The sequence below is a fragment of the Ambystoma mexicanum genome, chromosome 2p, assembly GCF_040938575.1.
Source record: "Ambystoma mexicanum isolate Mex_15411 chromosome 2p, UKY_AmexF1_1, whole genome shotgun sequence".
In the NCBI taxonomy this organism is placed as follows: Eukaryota; Metazoa; Chordata; class Amphibia; order Caudata; family Ambystomatidae; genus Ambystoma; species Ambystoma mexicanum.
In genome coordinates this window covers 236,956,004-236,972,129 of record NC_090923.1, presented here as the reverse complement: position 1 = coordinate 236,972,129, position 16,126 = coordinate 236,956,004, and positions in this window count along the sequence as shown.

Below are 16,126 nucleotides of genomic sequence, written 5' to 3'. Positions count from 1 at the left end.
ATCTCGTCTGCTTTGTCCTTTTCTCCCTTCCATCTCTTTATTTCTTGTTCTATATCGAGAATCATACTCATTTGTTCACTTCTCTCTTTGTCCCGTAAGACTTTAGAGATCACATTCCTTTATGGAGTTTTTTCTGGCCTAGCAGCCATTGTGTCGGTTTACATTATCCTGATGCTGCTTTAAGCTCCCTTAATGGATTCACTCCTTCGTCTTTCGTACAATCGTCATTTGCTTCAGGTATGGTAGGGGGAACAGAAGGCTTAGCTCCCCCTCTTTACACTTGTTAAGCATCCAGTCTTCAGGAGGCAGATCTTTCCGTTCCTGCTTGTACATTTTCCAAAGCTCTAGGATAGCTAACCTTTTATCTAACTTCTTTCCCGTGTACGCTGCGTCCGGTACGTGGTCATGTGTTGCAAAACTGCTTTTGACAATGATCCCCCTTGTGCACTGGGGGATCATTGTCAAAAGCACAATTATCCGCTGTGCCCTTATCCCATTCTGCACGATACTGCTTAAGCTTGCGTGCCTGTTTTGGTAGATGTTTGCACAGGTGCATGAGCAGAGTAACATCTTCCATCATGACTAGTCACAATCAACTGTCAATACTTCTGTTAGTTTGCACAGAAAAATACTTTTTGGATGAACAACACAATTTGAGCATGCTGCAACCGTCATAGCTCCAAATCTTTGTCTCACTTTACTTCAATCTACCTAATCGATTAACACCATTGGTTAACTAACTAAATAAATAATCCACTCTCAGCCTTTTACCACAATCTATTAATTTTCGCTCCTCGACATTTCATCATTCCCTTAACACATACAACACATACAATATACAAACAGACAGACTGGCCGGCCCCACATATATTTCTGACAACACTCCTTGTGGCTACTCTCGCCCGTAAAATTACTACGAATTGTTATCTTTAACTGATCTATCTGTTTGTAGCCTATATATCCACTTGGATTTGAAAGCAACTCCTTCCAGATGTCTCTGGATGTAGGATTGTGGCCTTATCGTGTGGATCGCTCCTCTTCCATATTGCTTCACTTGACACTCTTCGTCATTAACTCAAATACCCTACCAACCCTCCGCTACTTTCTCCCGATTATCGCTTTCCCTACTTAATACACAGATATTTTGCCAACATTCTCAATCTACTCATTATTCACTTTTCAGCTCCTGACCCTCAGAATCGTCTCCTCCTCAACCGGCCACCTCAGACTTCGGTCCGCACAGCTGCCTGTAGAAACCGGGAGGGAAATTCTGTGAAAGAGGGACCCATCCCACCTGTTTCGTTTGTCTTGCAAAATCTTGGTTTTTGCTGCTATCCACAGGAAGCCTTGCGGTCCTCCAGATAAATGGTGGAGGACATCTGATATTTCCGACATCCTTAAAAGCCTTCTGGGTCAACGACTCTTGAACCATCCTACCTCTGGTACCACATGAACCCATAGTTCTAAGGCCCTTTAAGACGAGGTAGCAATACTTAGAGATAGATGTGAATGCAGAATGTACTCAAACATCAATAATCAAACCAACTCAGGGAGTTGGCAAAACTTGGTGCTGTCTTATTTGCAATTATCTAAAACAGGGAGTTACAATAGACATCAATTTCTCTCCAAACATGTTATAAAAAACACAACTTTTATAGTAAAAACAGTGACATCACTCTACGTGGCAAACTACAAAAACCTATTTGGGGCTGTGATAGGTTTACATGTAACATCTAAGTGTACGTTCTATACTCACGGGGGAAGTGATTGGGTCTGTACTGTCAGGTGGGCAACTAAGCCCATCCCAAGTGCAAGCCATCTTCTGTGTCATACTAATACTCAACACTTTATTGGTTAAACAAACTATAGGGCTCTTTGATATGTGACCCTCTAAAATTGGTTTGGCACCCTCATAACTTTCTGGAATATTCCACACGGTAGCAGCACACAGGCTACCACTCCAGGTTCAGGGAGGGTCGGGGAGGTCATGCCTCCCCTCCCAATTATCCCAACATCTATCATCACTCTTGCAATATGCCCGTCAATTACGGCTTTGAACTTGGCCTTGCATATCTCCCTGTGCCTGAGACTAAAAGGAAGTATCTTCTTGGTTTCGGTGTAGCTCGACCCAATGTCTATTTTGATGTGACCATATGACTGGAGACCATGTTTTCCAGCTCTTTGCTGCATTTAATACTATTAAATGATGAACTTTTGACGCCTTGCGTGTTTTTCCATTCCACCTCAAACAGAAGTTTGTTTCTTTCTCACGTTCATGTAACTACTGGATGAACAACCAGGCTCACGGTGGCCTCGACTCCTTGGTGCTGGGCCAGCCAAGCCTTTCTTCAATTTCTCCTCCACCATCAGTTATTTTCCAACTGTGCCACACTGCAAACCCTTTCCAATTACAGGGTTTCAAGCCTTGCTAAAGTGCATCGTGGAACATCCAGATTCTATACATTTCTATGTACATACGTTTGCACATTGCGGCAAACTATTCACTATATAGCCAGCCTTAAGATCACTTTGTCTACTTATGTTACTGCATATCTACAAGTGTAAACTGATTCAGCATCTTCTGCAGTGTTTCTGTAGCAGGAGCATCTTCATCTCGAGCCCAAAATGTTGCTCATCTTTAACACCTTGGGCTTCATTATAAGTTTGCTGGTCCAGTAACAATGGTACCGGTAAGCTTGCCGGTACTGTTGTTACCGGACCGGCAAACTACGAGGTCTGCTAGCGGGTGCCTTTATGCCCGCCACGTCTGACCTGGTGGGCAGAGCGACACCCACGAGCAGACCATGTTGGATGCACCGGCACCATTTGTGAATGATGCCGGTACATCCGACCTCCCCATTCCCATTGAGCACAATGGGACTCAAATGGGAATGGGGAGTAATATTTTCCGGCAGCTGGGAATGGGCAATTATCGGGTCCACTGGGGCTTTAATGCCCTGGTAATTTCCCATTCCCGGGTGCCGGAAAAAAATGACTCCGGTGGCATCCGTGCTGGTTTTGCCATCACAGCTACTGCCGGAGTCATAATGAGGCCCCTTCTATTCAAAACGTATAGAATGTCAATGTTCCTTTGCCTTGAGCATCTTTTCTGAGTTGTGTCAATTCTGCTTCATGTGACTTTACCAGTCTTCTTTCTCACTCATTGTCACACTTCATCCGGACTTTGTCTAAATGGCCATCATATCTTCCTGAATGCACATAGCGTTTTCTCAATGGATATCTTGTTTCAAGAATTCTTTGCAGTACAGGCATCCTCAATGGTATTGTACATGTTGCAATTTCCGGCTCCCAACATATAGGCAACATGGGGCAGAGCTTTTGGTGGGGGTACTTGACTCCCTCTCTACAATTGTGCACTGTGTTCTGGGTTGTTATTCCTGGGTACCCCACCCTTCTCCATACATCATCAGCGGCCTCTCAGAGTGTCGCCACTAACCCCTTAATGTCCCCCAGTGCTAATTTCTGTCCTGCTGTCATCCTTTCCATCTCATATATCCATTTCCCCACCCCCACGCTCACCTCAAGTGTTCCTTGTGTATATGCTTCTATGGTATGTATTGAGGACGCCCCACCTCCCTTTTCCAGTAAGGATCTCTGTGTGAGCCCAATCCCACCGTTCACTCTTCTTGTCAACTTGATCTCCCACTCCCAGTGTCTTTGGTGGTGGTAAACATGCTTATCATTTCCCCCATTTCCCCCCTCCTTCATGCTGGGAGGTCCCTGAGCCTCTGCACAGATGGGGTTACCCTATCCAGGCTGTCCAATGTATCCCCGGACCATCACGGTCCCTCGTTTTTGTTGCCACGCAATTCCCCAGCATCTCTGCCTGCTCCCCATGTCGAGCTTCGCCCGATCGTATTCCCATGTCAATCAACGAACAGGTCGCCCCATTCCCTCGTCCTCACTCTCTAGCAAGTCATCTTCGGACTTGGTGTCTACCAGGTCACTGTCACAATCATCATGGAACCTCAGTCTCCTCAGTACCTTTCATCCTTTTGGTTCCCCTTCTAAGTCCATAAGGTTCCTGCCACCCCCCCCTCCTGGAGGACCCTGTGTTGGTTTTGTCTGGCAGCACGGCCGCCTTATCATAAGTATTGCTGTGAACTTGCTCCGTTTGCCTATCCCTTCCCGCATTGTACTCAGTCATTCCCCATTTTAGTTTTATGTCCCTTACTGCACGCTCCTCCTACTCCTTGTGTTTGCGCTCTCTTGCGAACTGCTCTAGTTCCCACTTCCTCCTTTCCCTTCTTACCAAAACTTGCTTTTCCTCCGTGTCTTCCTCCCTTTGTCTCTCTATTTCCTTGAGCTCCCTCTTTCTCCTCATCTCTCGCTGTTCCCTCTCTTTCTCTTCTTCCCTCTGCTTTTCTCTTTGCACTCTCTCATGTTTCTCCTACTACTCCTTCTATTCCCTTTCTACTTCTTCCATTATCTCTGCCCGCTCTCGTGCTTCACTGGTCTCCTTACAGCCAGCTACTTCCTTACTTGCCTCTCCTTTTTCTTCCGCTGTCTTCCCATCTAATTTCCATTGTCTGGCTCGCCAACACCACGTGGTTGAGGACCCCAATATCGAGCTCTCTAGTCTGCAATTTGTAAGGATTTATGCTGCTATTTTTCAGATGGCTTCTTGTCTCAGGGGCCCAAGAATGTTCTGCTCGTCGCTGACCTTAGCTGCAAACCCTGGCCAGCTTCTTCGTGCAGCCTAATTCTGATTTTCTTTGCCTCTCGTCCCGAGGTCTGTGGCCTCATGTAACCTCTCTACAGTTATAATATGCTTTCTATATATCTATACCGTGCTATGTTTCTTATAGGTTAGTAGTAGTTGGCTCTTCCATGCTCCTTATATGATCATGTAATTCCATATGGTTAATTGCAATAATCCTCTGCAAGCTTGCACTGCATCTCTTCTTTGTCTCTGCGTTTGGCTAATGAGAAAAATAATAAAGGCTTTTGACAGTATGTATATGTATATGCCCATCTACAGAACTGTGTAAGTATGTTCTTTGTGTGTGCACGTGTGTGTCCATTTAACTTCGTGCATGGGTGAGAGTTTGCTTCATGACTAACGTTACTACGTCATAGTGTCTCTAATAACGTCAGCATCGTAGGATATTTCTCATTAGTCGATCTGATCCAGTGAGGTGTTTGTATCCATGATCAGTGTTGTGGCACCTGAATCCATAAAGACATTTACTGAATAAGGTTTGAATGGTTGTCTGAGAGAATATATCTGTTTGCATATGTAGATGTCACAGGCCCTTCTGGGTGCTGTCAAAACAGTGACTTGCGCCTTGCGTTCTTGACTCTTTGGGCTGACATGTTCATGGGGGTGTGGAGGGGGATTCCAGGGACCCTCTCTTCACTCCCATTTTAGGTTATAACTTTTATTCCATTTTTTAGGGGAGTGGTGTCACTAGATATGTCTGTGCATTAACTTTCCCATGATATCTTGGATATCATTCTATGATGTACAGTTCCTGAGAAAACCAACACAATATCATACTTATACAACTCTATGGCAAAATGATCACATACATATTTCAATTTTCACATTACATCTATTCAAGCCTTAATTAGTGGTCTAGCCACTGACTTCCTTTGTTAGCGTTCCTGCTTAAAGTCCATTGCCATTCTTGTAAGCGCAAAGATCAGGCGTTGGTTCTGCTTATCTTGAAGAGCATAGCAGAATGCTCCACCTCCATGTTTAGAAAAGATTCCCCCGGGAACAAGCCTGTGATCAGTATCTCTGAGCTGACCACAAATCAAATTTAAATATATACATTTTTAAGAGTTAAACCCATTGAATGGCAGTCTTTCTGTTGATCCAGCATACCAATAAATTGCTCTCACGTGCATGAATACCGCTCTTCTCTCTGGCCCTGACACTTCAAAGCAATGATCTTTTAGATGGAGCACCTGAGCAGCACATGTGATGGGAGAAGGTCACTGTTTTTAACTTTCAGGAGAAGAGACTTTAGACTCACACAAGCCTTCTGTGTGCTGAATAACAGAAATACTTGCTTTTCAATCTGCCACATTTACTCTTCAAGTGAGGCCTTTTAATATCTTGCATCATGCTGTCAACGTTCATATTTATGTTCTCAAATATATATTCACTGGACTCTGGCCATGGAGATTTGTTTTCCCATGTGCATATTGTTCTTCACTGCACATGCAAGCCTTTCCATGTTAACTGTTTCTGGGTTGGCAAATGACACACTTTATGCTTTGCTCTCTATTTCAGCAAGGTTACACTTTAGCACCAGTCACTTGTTGAAAAACAGGTCTGTGGTTTTAACTTGCATGGAAGGCCTATTTTGTATTCTTGATTTTCAATGTATGCAGCCTTGTGATGTGTGTCAGTGGAGACTGAAACGCCCCCCTTTCAATTTGGAAGTCATCTCTGTGTGTTTTAATGTACTGCATTTTAGGCCCACATTTCCATGGCCTTCTGGAGCACAACACATTCATGTTTTTGTAGTTGAGAATAAACTGCTGGCCTTTTTGTTGGAGAATCACATTTTTCCATATATCTTTTCTACACAATTTAGACCTAGCTTTGCCTTTCAGTTCATTTGATCCTGTGGATGCCATTAAACCTTGCACTCCTACCATAAAACTATATTTGGTAAAGGGAACCTACCTTCCACTACTGACACTCTACCTCTTCTACTTTAAACCTATCTCTGCCACAGGGAACCTCCCTTCTATGACTGAAGACCTGTCTGCTTCTTCTACCTCACCTCGATTTCTGCCACAGAATGCTACTTACTACCTCTGTCTCCTGAAATCTCTCTCTGCCACTGTCAATCTATCTCAGCAATGGGGTTCTATTTCTGTCATCTGAACCCATCTCTGCACGGCAAGGGTACTTCTGCAACCCAAAGTCTAATTCTCCCTCTGGCAATCTACTGTACATGTACCACTGGAGATCCACTTCCTCATCCTCAAACCTAGCTCTGCCAGCAGGACTCTACTCTTGCTACGTGAAGTCTTCTTCTGGCACAGCACATGTGCCCCTGCCAATAGAAAACAGATCCTACTACAAGATATATACCTCTTGCAATTAAGGCAGGAAATGAAAAAACTGCTCTTGCGAGAATATCTTGTTGGGCATTGAACCAAAAGTTGCTCAGTCCCAAAAAATCTTAAAGAAACCTGGGTCATGCCGCACCTCAAAAAACCCAACCTAGACCCTAATATACCTTCCAATTACAAACCCATAACAACAGTACCATTTCTCTTAAAAATATTAGATCAAGCTTCACATCTCCAAATACAAAATCACTTGGAAGATAATAACCTACTAGGCCTTTGAAAGTCCGGTTTCAGACCAAAACACAGCACCGAAATCGCTCTCCTGGACCTAAAAATCCAAATGGATGAAACCAAAGACATGGGCAAGCTCTCCATTCTCCTACTACTAGATCTCTCAGCAGCGTTTGGTCTTTTTGACCACCAGATCCTGACCAAACATCTAACCTTGCCTGTAGCTTTCTCACTGAATGCCGCAAGCTGGATCCAATCTTTCCTCTCGAACAGAACAACTAGTGTCTTCGCACCTTCAGCGTCTGCTCCTCCAGTACCTATCCATTGTGGAGTCCCACAGGGATCATGCATATCGCTCATGCTCTATAGCATTTTTACTAAGCTCCTCTTTGATCGTCTTGACAACCTGGGTGTCACCTACACAAAGTATGCTGATGACACCCAGGTCCTCATCACACTCTCTGGTTGCTATGTTAAGGAGTCTAAAATGACAAATTATATCTACCTCGAGATCCAGGCTTGCATGGCTGCCCACAGCCTTTGTCTAAATGACAAGACCAAACTTCTGATCATCGGATCACAAGTTCGTCTTAACAATCTGGACAAACTCCACAAGACCTTTAACATTGATGGAACATCATCAAAGTTGCCAACGAGGTCAATACACTAGGGGTTTACTTAGATTCCCCTCTTTCTCTCAAAAAATAAGTTAATAATACAGTCTCAGCCACAGCTTATACTAACAAACTTATAAATGCTTGCAAACCCTACTTATCGACCAACAGCTGCATTACACTAGCCAGAGCACTGATCCTTTCGAAGCTGAACTACTGCAATACCCTATTCCTAGGCTCCTCGGCATGGAACCTAAATAAATTACAAGTACTGCAGAATAATGCCTTTAGATTGGCATTGAATATCCCCTGTTGAAAACATATTTCAGCCATCAGACGGGACACACGCTAGCTACCAGTGCGTGACAGAATCACACTGCCTCTAAAACACGGTTCCAAAATACCTGATAGACAAATTCTCAAGGAACCAGTCTGACAGACCCACTAGATCCTTCTATCTCAATTGCCTCAACATCCCGAACTACAAACTGAAAACTGCAGGAGGCTCCAGCTTCCCTGTAACTCACTCCCCCCAGCCATCAGAGCAGAACCCTCCTTTTGGTCGTTTAGATTCAGAGTGAAAGCTTGGCTCTGAGGTTAGCGTCCATTCTAACATGGTAGTCATCGAAGGTCTCACCTTCATTTACATAGCATACTGTATATAACTGTCTTTCACTGTCCTGCTAGGCATGTCTTAACTCTGATATGTAACCCAAGTCAGCTGCCTTCAAGTGGTCTCTATGTTCTCACTGCCACGGTATGTCTTTACTGCATGTACCCCGAATATTGTGTAGTGTACATTTGTAATATTGTAATATTGTGTTTGGTAATTTTGTAACATGTTGTATATTCAAGCAAATGTGCCCAGATACCCATGGGTTAGGTGCGCTATATAAGCAAATAAACTAAACTAAACTAAGCCCACTCTCCCACTGCTTCCCTCTTTTGCCCTTCAATGGAATTCACCCTTAACCCCATTTTCTGTACAGTCCTTATTGGTAGCCAGCTAGGTTTGACCTATAGAAAAACCCATATGTACACACATTAGTCTTTTCAACAAACATAAGCTAAGTTACTTAAGCTCTATAGCTGCCACCTCGGACCTATCTATGCCATTATAAGTTCATTTGTACCACTTAAGTTATGCTTCTGTCACCTCAAACCTATCGCACCAGTAACTCACACTATGAAATTTAAGTCTTTTTGGAGCTTCATGTGCTGTGTCGGCCCAGGCATAAATGGGCACAATGGGGTAATCAGGATTCGGGTGGAGTGGTAAAAATGTTGTGGTAATGCTAATACCACTGCATTACAGCTCTGCCGCATCCCGAGTTTGGGCGGAAAGTGGGAGGTTTACCACCAGTTTTTTGCTTAAGGTAGAAACATACTCTTTCTGCTCATTTTTTAGGCTATTAGCGGGGCGCTAATAGTGCCAATAAAGCCCAATTGGGTCCAATGGGCCCAGTGGGAATGAGGAATTACAGCCACACCAATACTCGGGATCCGGCACGGTTGCGGTAAAGCTAATAGCGCTGGGCGGTATCCCAGCGCCTTTACCGCTTTGCTTAGGCACTTCCTGGCAGCTCTGCCTTCAACACAGAACCCAGCCTGAGTGTAAAAAACAAAATCCAAACTTATGAAATGTATTTGCATCAGCAGGCCCTTTGTTATTGAGGGGGGCTGGTGCAGATGAACCTTTTGAACCATGGTTATTCCTGTCCTTCCCACAGGCAGGGCACTCGACCATGCAAAGGGACGAGTAAAAAAAGATAATTGGATGGGGTATCAAGCCCATTTTAAGGCATATGAGTGAGTTTACCTCATTTCTTGATAGTTATCTGAGGACGTGGTCTCGCCTTTGAATTTCCCTTGTGTATAAAATAGCTGTTCCCAAAAACAACCACTCATTAATTGGTCTTCGACCTTCCACCAATCCGACATCCCCCCAGTTAGTGAAAAACACGATTGCTTTGATAAGGTCATGGTGGAGCTTTCTAGGCCCTCTCTCTGTATTGCAACCATTCTAATCCCTTGTAATTGTGTGTATAAATATAGTTCTTATCCCCAGGCTCTCTCTTAACAGCGAAGGCAGCATGTGACCATCCAGTAGAGTGGCCCACTATCCTGCAGAGATACTGTAAGGAGGGGCATTATATCAGCATTTCCTCGGGACTGTGTGTTCTCAGTAGAGTGAGCGCCGAGTCTATTAAGGGCAAGATGCTTTTCCCACTGACTTCTTCAGACAAGGTTCCCCTCATCCATTGCGGCTCCCAGCAAACCTGTCAGATCCAATGAAATCTGCGTGCCGGCGGGAAGCAAGGCGGGAAGCAAGCTGTCTGCTTCTGTCGGGGAAGCTTCTCATCTGACAAAACTGGTTACATTTGGAACATGTTGAGGACTGATGTACGTCGGTAGAAACTTTCCTGAGGCCTTGTAGCAGTGCTGCAGTGTTAATACAAAATCATTACATTCATATAGAGTGAACCGCCACGGACCAAGGCTTCTATCTGCACATATTTGCAGGTACAAGAAACTCACTTTTGTGGTAATAAACTAGTACAACAAATGTGACGAGTGAAGACTCAATTCGCTATCTCAGACAGCTCACTTTGCAATTGACTTAAAGGATCTTTGCATTTCTACGGATGTGGGGACTGCTGGTTAAGCTGTAAGCTCTTCCACATCTTTCCAAAAAGCCGCAGTTCACCCGCTGTTCAAATTCTTTTTGTGTGGTGACCAGATCCATTGATATGAACGCACACTTGCCTCACTTTTGCACAGGCCAGTGCCTGTTTAATGTTGAGGTCAGCTTGTCTGCATATGCTGGGGCCAGAAGCCATTAAGGACATTTCCTCTGACCCTCATACACCACTCTAGTCTGTTACAGGGTATTTTGCATCCCTGGTATTACACATTTCCTTGTGTGCATGCATCAGGGGAAAAGATCTCTGGACCACCCAGCCTTGCGCCAATGTAAATGACACCTGTGCTGACTGTAAGAATGTATTTCTGCCCCCCCCCCTTTGTGGCGCCACTGCAAATGCTATCTCTGATGACCACAAGAATGCATCTCTGGCCCCCTTATTTGCACCAATGTAAATGATACCTGTGCTGACTGTAAGGTTCTATCTCTGGCCCACCTGCCTTGCAGCAATGTTAATGATACCTGCGCTGACTGTAAGATTGTATTTGTGGCCCCCCCTGACTTGCGCCAATGTAAATGACATATGTGCTGACTGGAAGATTGCATCTCTGGCCCCCCTTCCATGCACCGATGTTAATGATACCTCTGCTTACTTAGGGTGTATTTCTGGCCTCCCTGCCTTGCGCCAACGCAAATACCATGTCTGATGCCTGTAAGAATGTACCCCTGGTCCACCAGCCATGCACTAATATGATCTGCATTGTAAATGATGGCTCTAATATCTCTGATGGCTGTCACAGCACTGCCACTCCCCCTCGGCCTCATGCCCCTCCATCTAGTACCACGGTCTGTAGCCTTACAACGCTACCAACAACGCTACCCAGGTACCCTCTGTGAGAAACCTGATGGTGTTCTCACACCTACTCCCCGGGGATCCTCTATTCAGATGGCCAGGGAAGGGCCATCGCCTTTGGATCCCGACCCTGGGGGTGGACAAGCGAGGGAGGATTACTTGAGTGGAGGATCACAAGGGATTGGGAGGAGAACACCAAAGGGCGAGACATGGTATTCCCTCTTTTCCCATTTCACCTCAAAATCCTCCCCCTCAGCTTTCATAGGATATTTCCAAACCCCTTCCATCACCCCTTCCCATTTCCAACCAATACTGGGACGAGGAAGAGGCAACCAGGACTAATGAAGATTTCCCATAAGATCAACATTGGGAATGTAATGGAAACCAGCTATAGAAATAACTCAAATTGTCCCACTGATAGAGTCAGGCAGAGCCAGGCATTTATTATCACTCACATCTGACTCCACTTGACTATTTTTAATATAAAATGTGTGGACTTTTTCCAAAGAATGAGCCAGCTGGTGATGTTGTCTGGACCAGAGAGGCTAAGGAGCAAATGAGCAGCAGGACCTGAAGCCTGGAGAAGAATGGTGTGCCGAGATGATGACCCGGTGTGTGAAAGGGGCTGCAGCGTGGCGAGTGAGCCGTCTCTCCAATAGCCGCAGTGAGGCACCCTGCAATCTGCTGTTGGCGGTCGGAAAATTGCTCATTCCCTTTGTACTAGACCTTGACCACAACCCCATGTATCCAGAGGAACCACTCGTCAACACGACGCTGCCTGGTGAGTTTCATGTCAGTGAGCGAGAAACTCGGGAGTGTGCGGTTGACTGGAGCAGAGCAGGAGAAGGACACAGTTTGTGAATCGGCACAGAGCAGAAAAGTGAAAGAAGCGAGACAAAGCTTGTAAAGCGTCCCAGAGGGGAAAAATGAAGGAAGTAAGAGAGAGTTTGTAAAGCGGCATGGAGCTGAAAAGTGAAATAAGTGAGAGAAAGCTGGTAAAGCGGCAAAGAGTGGAAAAGTGAAAAGAAGCGAGCGAATACTTAGAGAGAAAGCTTTTAGAGCGTCACAGAGCTGAAAAGTTGAAGGAAATATGAGAAAGACAGACATTGCAGTTTATAGATAAGGAAAGCAATTAAAAGGAAAAGGGCGTTAGCAGTAGGAACGGAAAGTAAATGAGAAAGTGAGAAAGGTGCGAGTGGGCAAGAGAAAGCAAGGAAGGTGCAAGTGTGCACGAGAAAGAAGCAGAAGAAACAAAGGAGAACAAGAACGGTGCAAGAACCACCTGAAGGAGAATGGTTTAAAAGGAAGAGCAAAGAATCAAGAGAGGGGTTTCAGATAAGAATGGTCACGCCTAGGAGGAGCAAAGAACCTGATGGTTTCGAATGTCTCTGATTGTACCCCACAAGTGAAGTGTGTGTGAAAGAACTGTACAGGAGAGAATGGTACATCCTGACAAAACTGAACTTGTGTTTAAATCCAAGCAGGGCCTAATGTTGGGGAAGGGAACTCTGAGAGGCCTCACAAAGTTAAATACCAATTGGTTTGTGATGCTAAAGAAGCTTAAAGCTTAGGAAAGGGAACCCTGAGAAGCTTGAAGAGGAACTGTGTATATTTCTTTCAGTTATGTTTTAAACTTGGATGTTTTAAAGCTTGGGAAGGGATTCCCAAGTAACTTAAGATCTTGAAAGTGTTTGAGACTACTGCAAGAACTGTGGAGAAGGTTTTATGAAGAGTCCTTTCTGATTGAACTCATTTTTGTGAAATTGACCAACCTACACCTGGTGAGAAGACCACCTGAAACCAACCTTGGTTTCCTATTTTCTGTTGAACCACTATATATTTTTTTAAGAGACTTCCTAACACATTTTGTCAAAGTGTGTGGGCAATCATAGGTTTAGACACTGACGGATTGTTACTTTGGACTTTCAGACTTCGATGATGCTTAGAAACATCGTTAAGGGAACCATCCCTTTAGAGTTAGGGCCAGTTAGACATTACACCAACACAAAAACTGTAGTACATAAAGGTTTTGAAATATCATCATTGAGTCTGTGTCTCTCTTGATACCATGCCTGTCTCACACCCCACAACAGCACTCTACCTTCTTGCCTACTCTAGAATGGATCAGTTCACTGATGCTCCAGAGAGGACTAGTGTCTGCCCCTAACCATCAGATCCTCCTGAACATCCCACTAATACGCTCTTACCAAAACTGGGCACCGACCACACATAGACAGCCATGCCTGTCGCAACTGTCATTCTGCCACCATGCTCAGCACTACTTGCTCCCCCCTTAGCTCCTGCCAGAAACTCTAAACTAGCCCCTCACCAACAGCGCTGCCATTGCACATTCCAAATGTTGCACATGCAAAACCTCCCTCTACAGCCTCGACCACTGTCCTCTCCAATTGGCACATGGCACCCTGCTGGGTGCACTATGCCCACACAGACTTTGCTCCAGACTGGATGGCCTCTCCAACCCTTCGGAGCAGGCATGCCTCCGACCCCGCAAAGATGGGTTTAAATCACTACCTCATATGGCTACTCAATGTGCTACGTAAACTACCAAGTCTACCACTGACCTCCTTTTACAGACACCTCTACCCAAGCCCACCCCCAGACTACCTACAAGCCTCCTCCCGACCCCCACCAGCCCAGAACACCTCACCTGCGCCCTCATTAACACATGCTCTATGTATGCCAATGCCCCTGACATTCACAAACTCATACTTGACAATGATCTCGACCTTCTGGCCATAACCGAAACCTGGCTGTATGAGGTATCTGGTCCCCCCTATCTCCCGCCATACCCACCGGTTACTCCATTCCGAGAGCCGATAGAGATGGTAACCAAGGCGGATGAGTCGCCATCATCTCCAAATCCTCCTTCCCCATCAGAGCCTCCAAGCTCCCACTTTTTGCTTGGCTATGACCTTTTATTAGCTAAAATGTAATCCAACTCCCAGACCCCCATCAACATCCCACTCCGCTACCACCAACCTAACAAACTCGGCACCTTGAAACACCATTCTGTTGTATACACACCTAACAAATGCTCAATAAAATTAAAATAAACAAATAAACCTCAGCCCCCCAGGATGCTGACATCCCCCTGCTCATTGCCCCTCTGTTTAATCCCAAAACCAAATTTCTGCTACTATGCGATTTTAACCTGAGTTTGAAATACTCTGCAGACCAGACGTCTGTGGCCCTCACTACAGCTTTCTATGAGATGAACTTCTCCCAAGCTGTTTCCTCCCCCACTCACGATAAAGCCAGATCCTTGACTGAATCATTTATATCAACACACCCGTTCAGGTCACCTCTGTTGACCCTGTACCCTGGAGCATAACAGAAGAGAGAGATGCTGCCAACATTCAATTGGTCACACTCCTAATTTTGTATGATTTTAAATTTATAAAGAATATATTGGCATAGAAACATCACCATGCAAACCCATCCTGTAGTCTGAGGTTAAAGCAAGCAGGGTTACAGGTAACAATGAAGTAGACTGTAACACATACTATCAGGGGATAGCCTCATTAAATTGGCTATGCCATTGGCTTTATTTCTTGTTTTTCAGTGCAGGTTCATAAGACATTAAGGTAGTGCAAACCGATATTATCAATGAGTCATTCTAAGTTCAGTAGACAACACATTTAGACAAACAAAAATAGAAGCTCCACAGTTGAATGCTTAGTTGTTCAAAGGGAGAGAAATGCATAGCATACATTAACATGCTAGTAAACAAAAACAAATACATGATTTACTAATACAAACAGAAAGAGGTATTTTCAAACAATGGAAAGTGAGAGCCCTGAAATGAGCCCTAAATAGGGTCTAGCTGCAGTCAAATGGTGACCAATCCTGTACCCTGGACAGACCACTCACTGATCTGCATTACCATGTCCCTTGCATCCACACCCACCCATATAACGAGTGACCGCCCACCTAAAACTGCTAGACACACCCCCAACTTGACCAAGGAACTACTGGAACCCACCATCCGTGCCTCTCTTGAGCCGCGATCGGACAGCACCAACCTTAGACCAGCATGCCCCACTAAAAGGTGCCCAACAACATCTCTGGAGAAAAAACCTCACCCTCACTAATAAGGCGGTCTTTAGCATCATTGACAATTCGTATAAAAAGGCAATCCTTTTTAAAAGCCAGCATTTACAACACCAGAATGAATGAAGCTAGCACAAGAGAGCACTTTAAAATCCTCAAGGTGCTTGAAACTGCAACCCCTCCTAGAGCTAGTTTCTCTAAAGGCAAAGCCTGGTGCTCCCTAATAAAATCAGCTCTAGCCCTCCTCCCCTGCTCCCACGACCCTCCTTTTTACCTTCACCCCGTCTCCCCGACGGATGTGCTCACCACCATCCAACGCCTCAAAGCATCCAACTGCACAGGCGACATCTGCCCTGCCCACCTGATCAAGATGTGTGCAGACCCCATCGCAAATTTCATCAACACATCCTTCAAATCCCACACAGTATCCAACTCCATCAAAGAAGCCTGGGACATGCGCTCCTGAAAATCCTTCTCTCAACCCCATCCTCCCCACCAACTACCGCCCTATCACGATAGTGCCCAACCACCTAAGAATTCCTGACTGTACTGCCTACAACCCACCTTGAAAACCACAATCTACTGTCATCTCATCAATCAGGCTTCAGGCCTAGACACAGCAAAGAAGGCCCTTCTCGACCTAAAGATTCAGCTCGA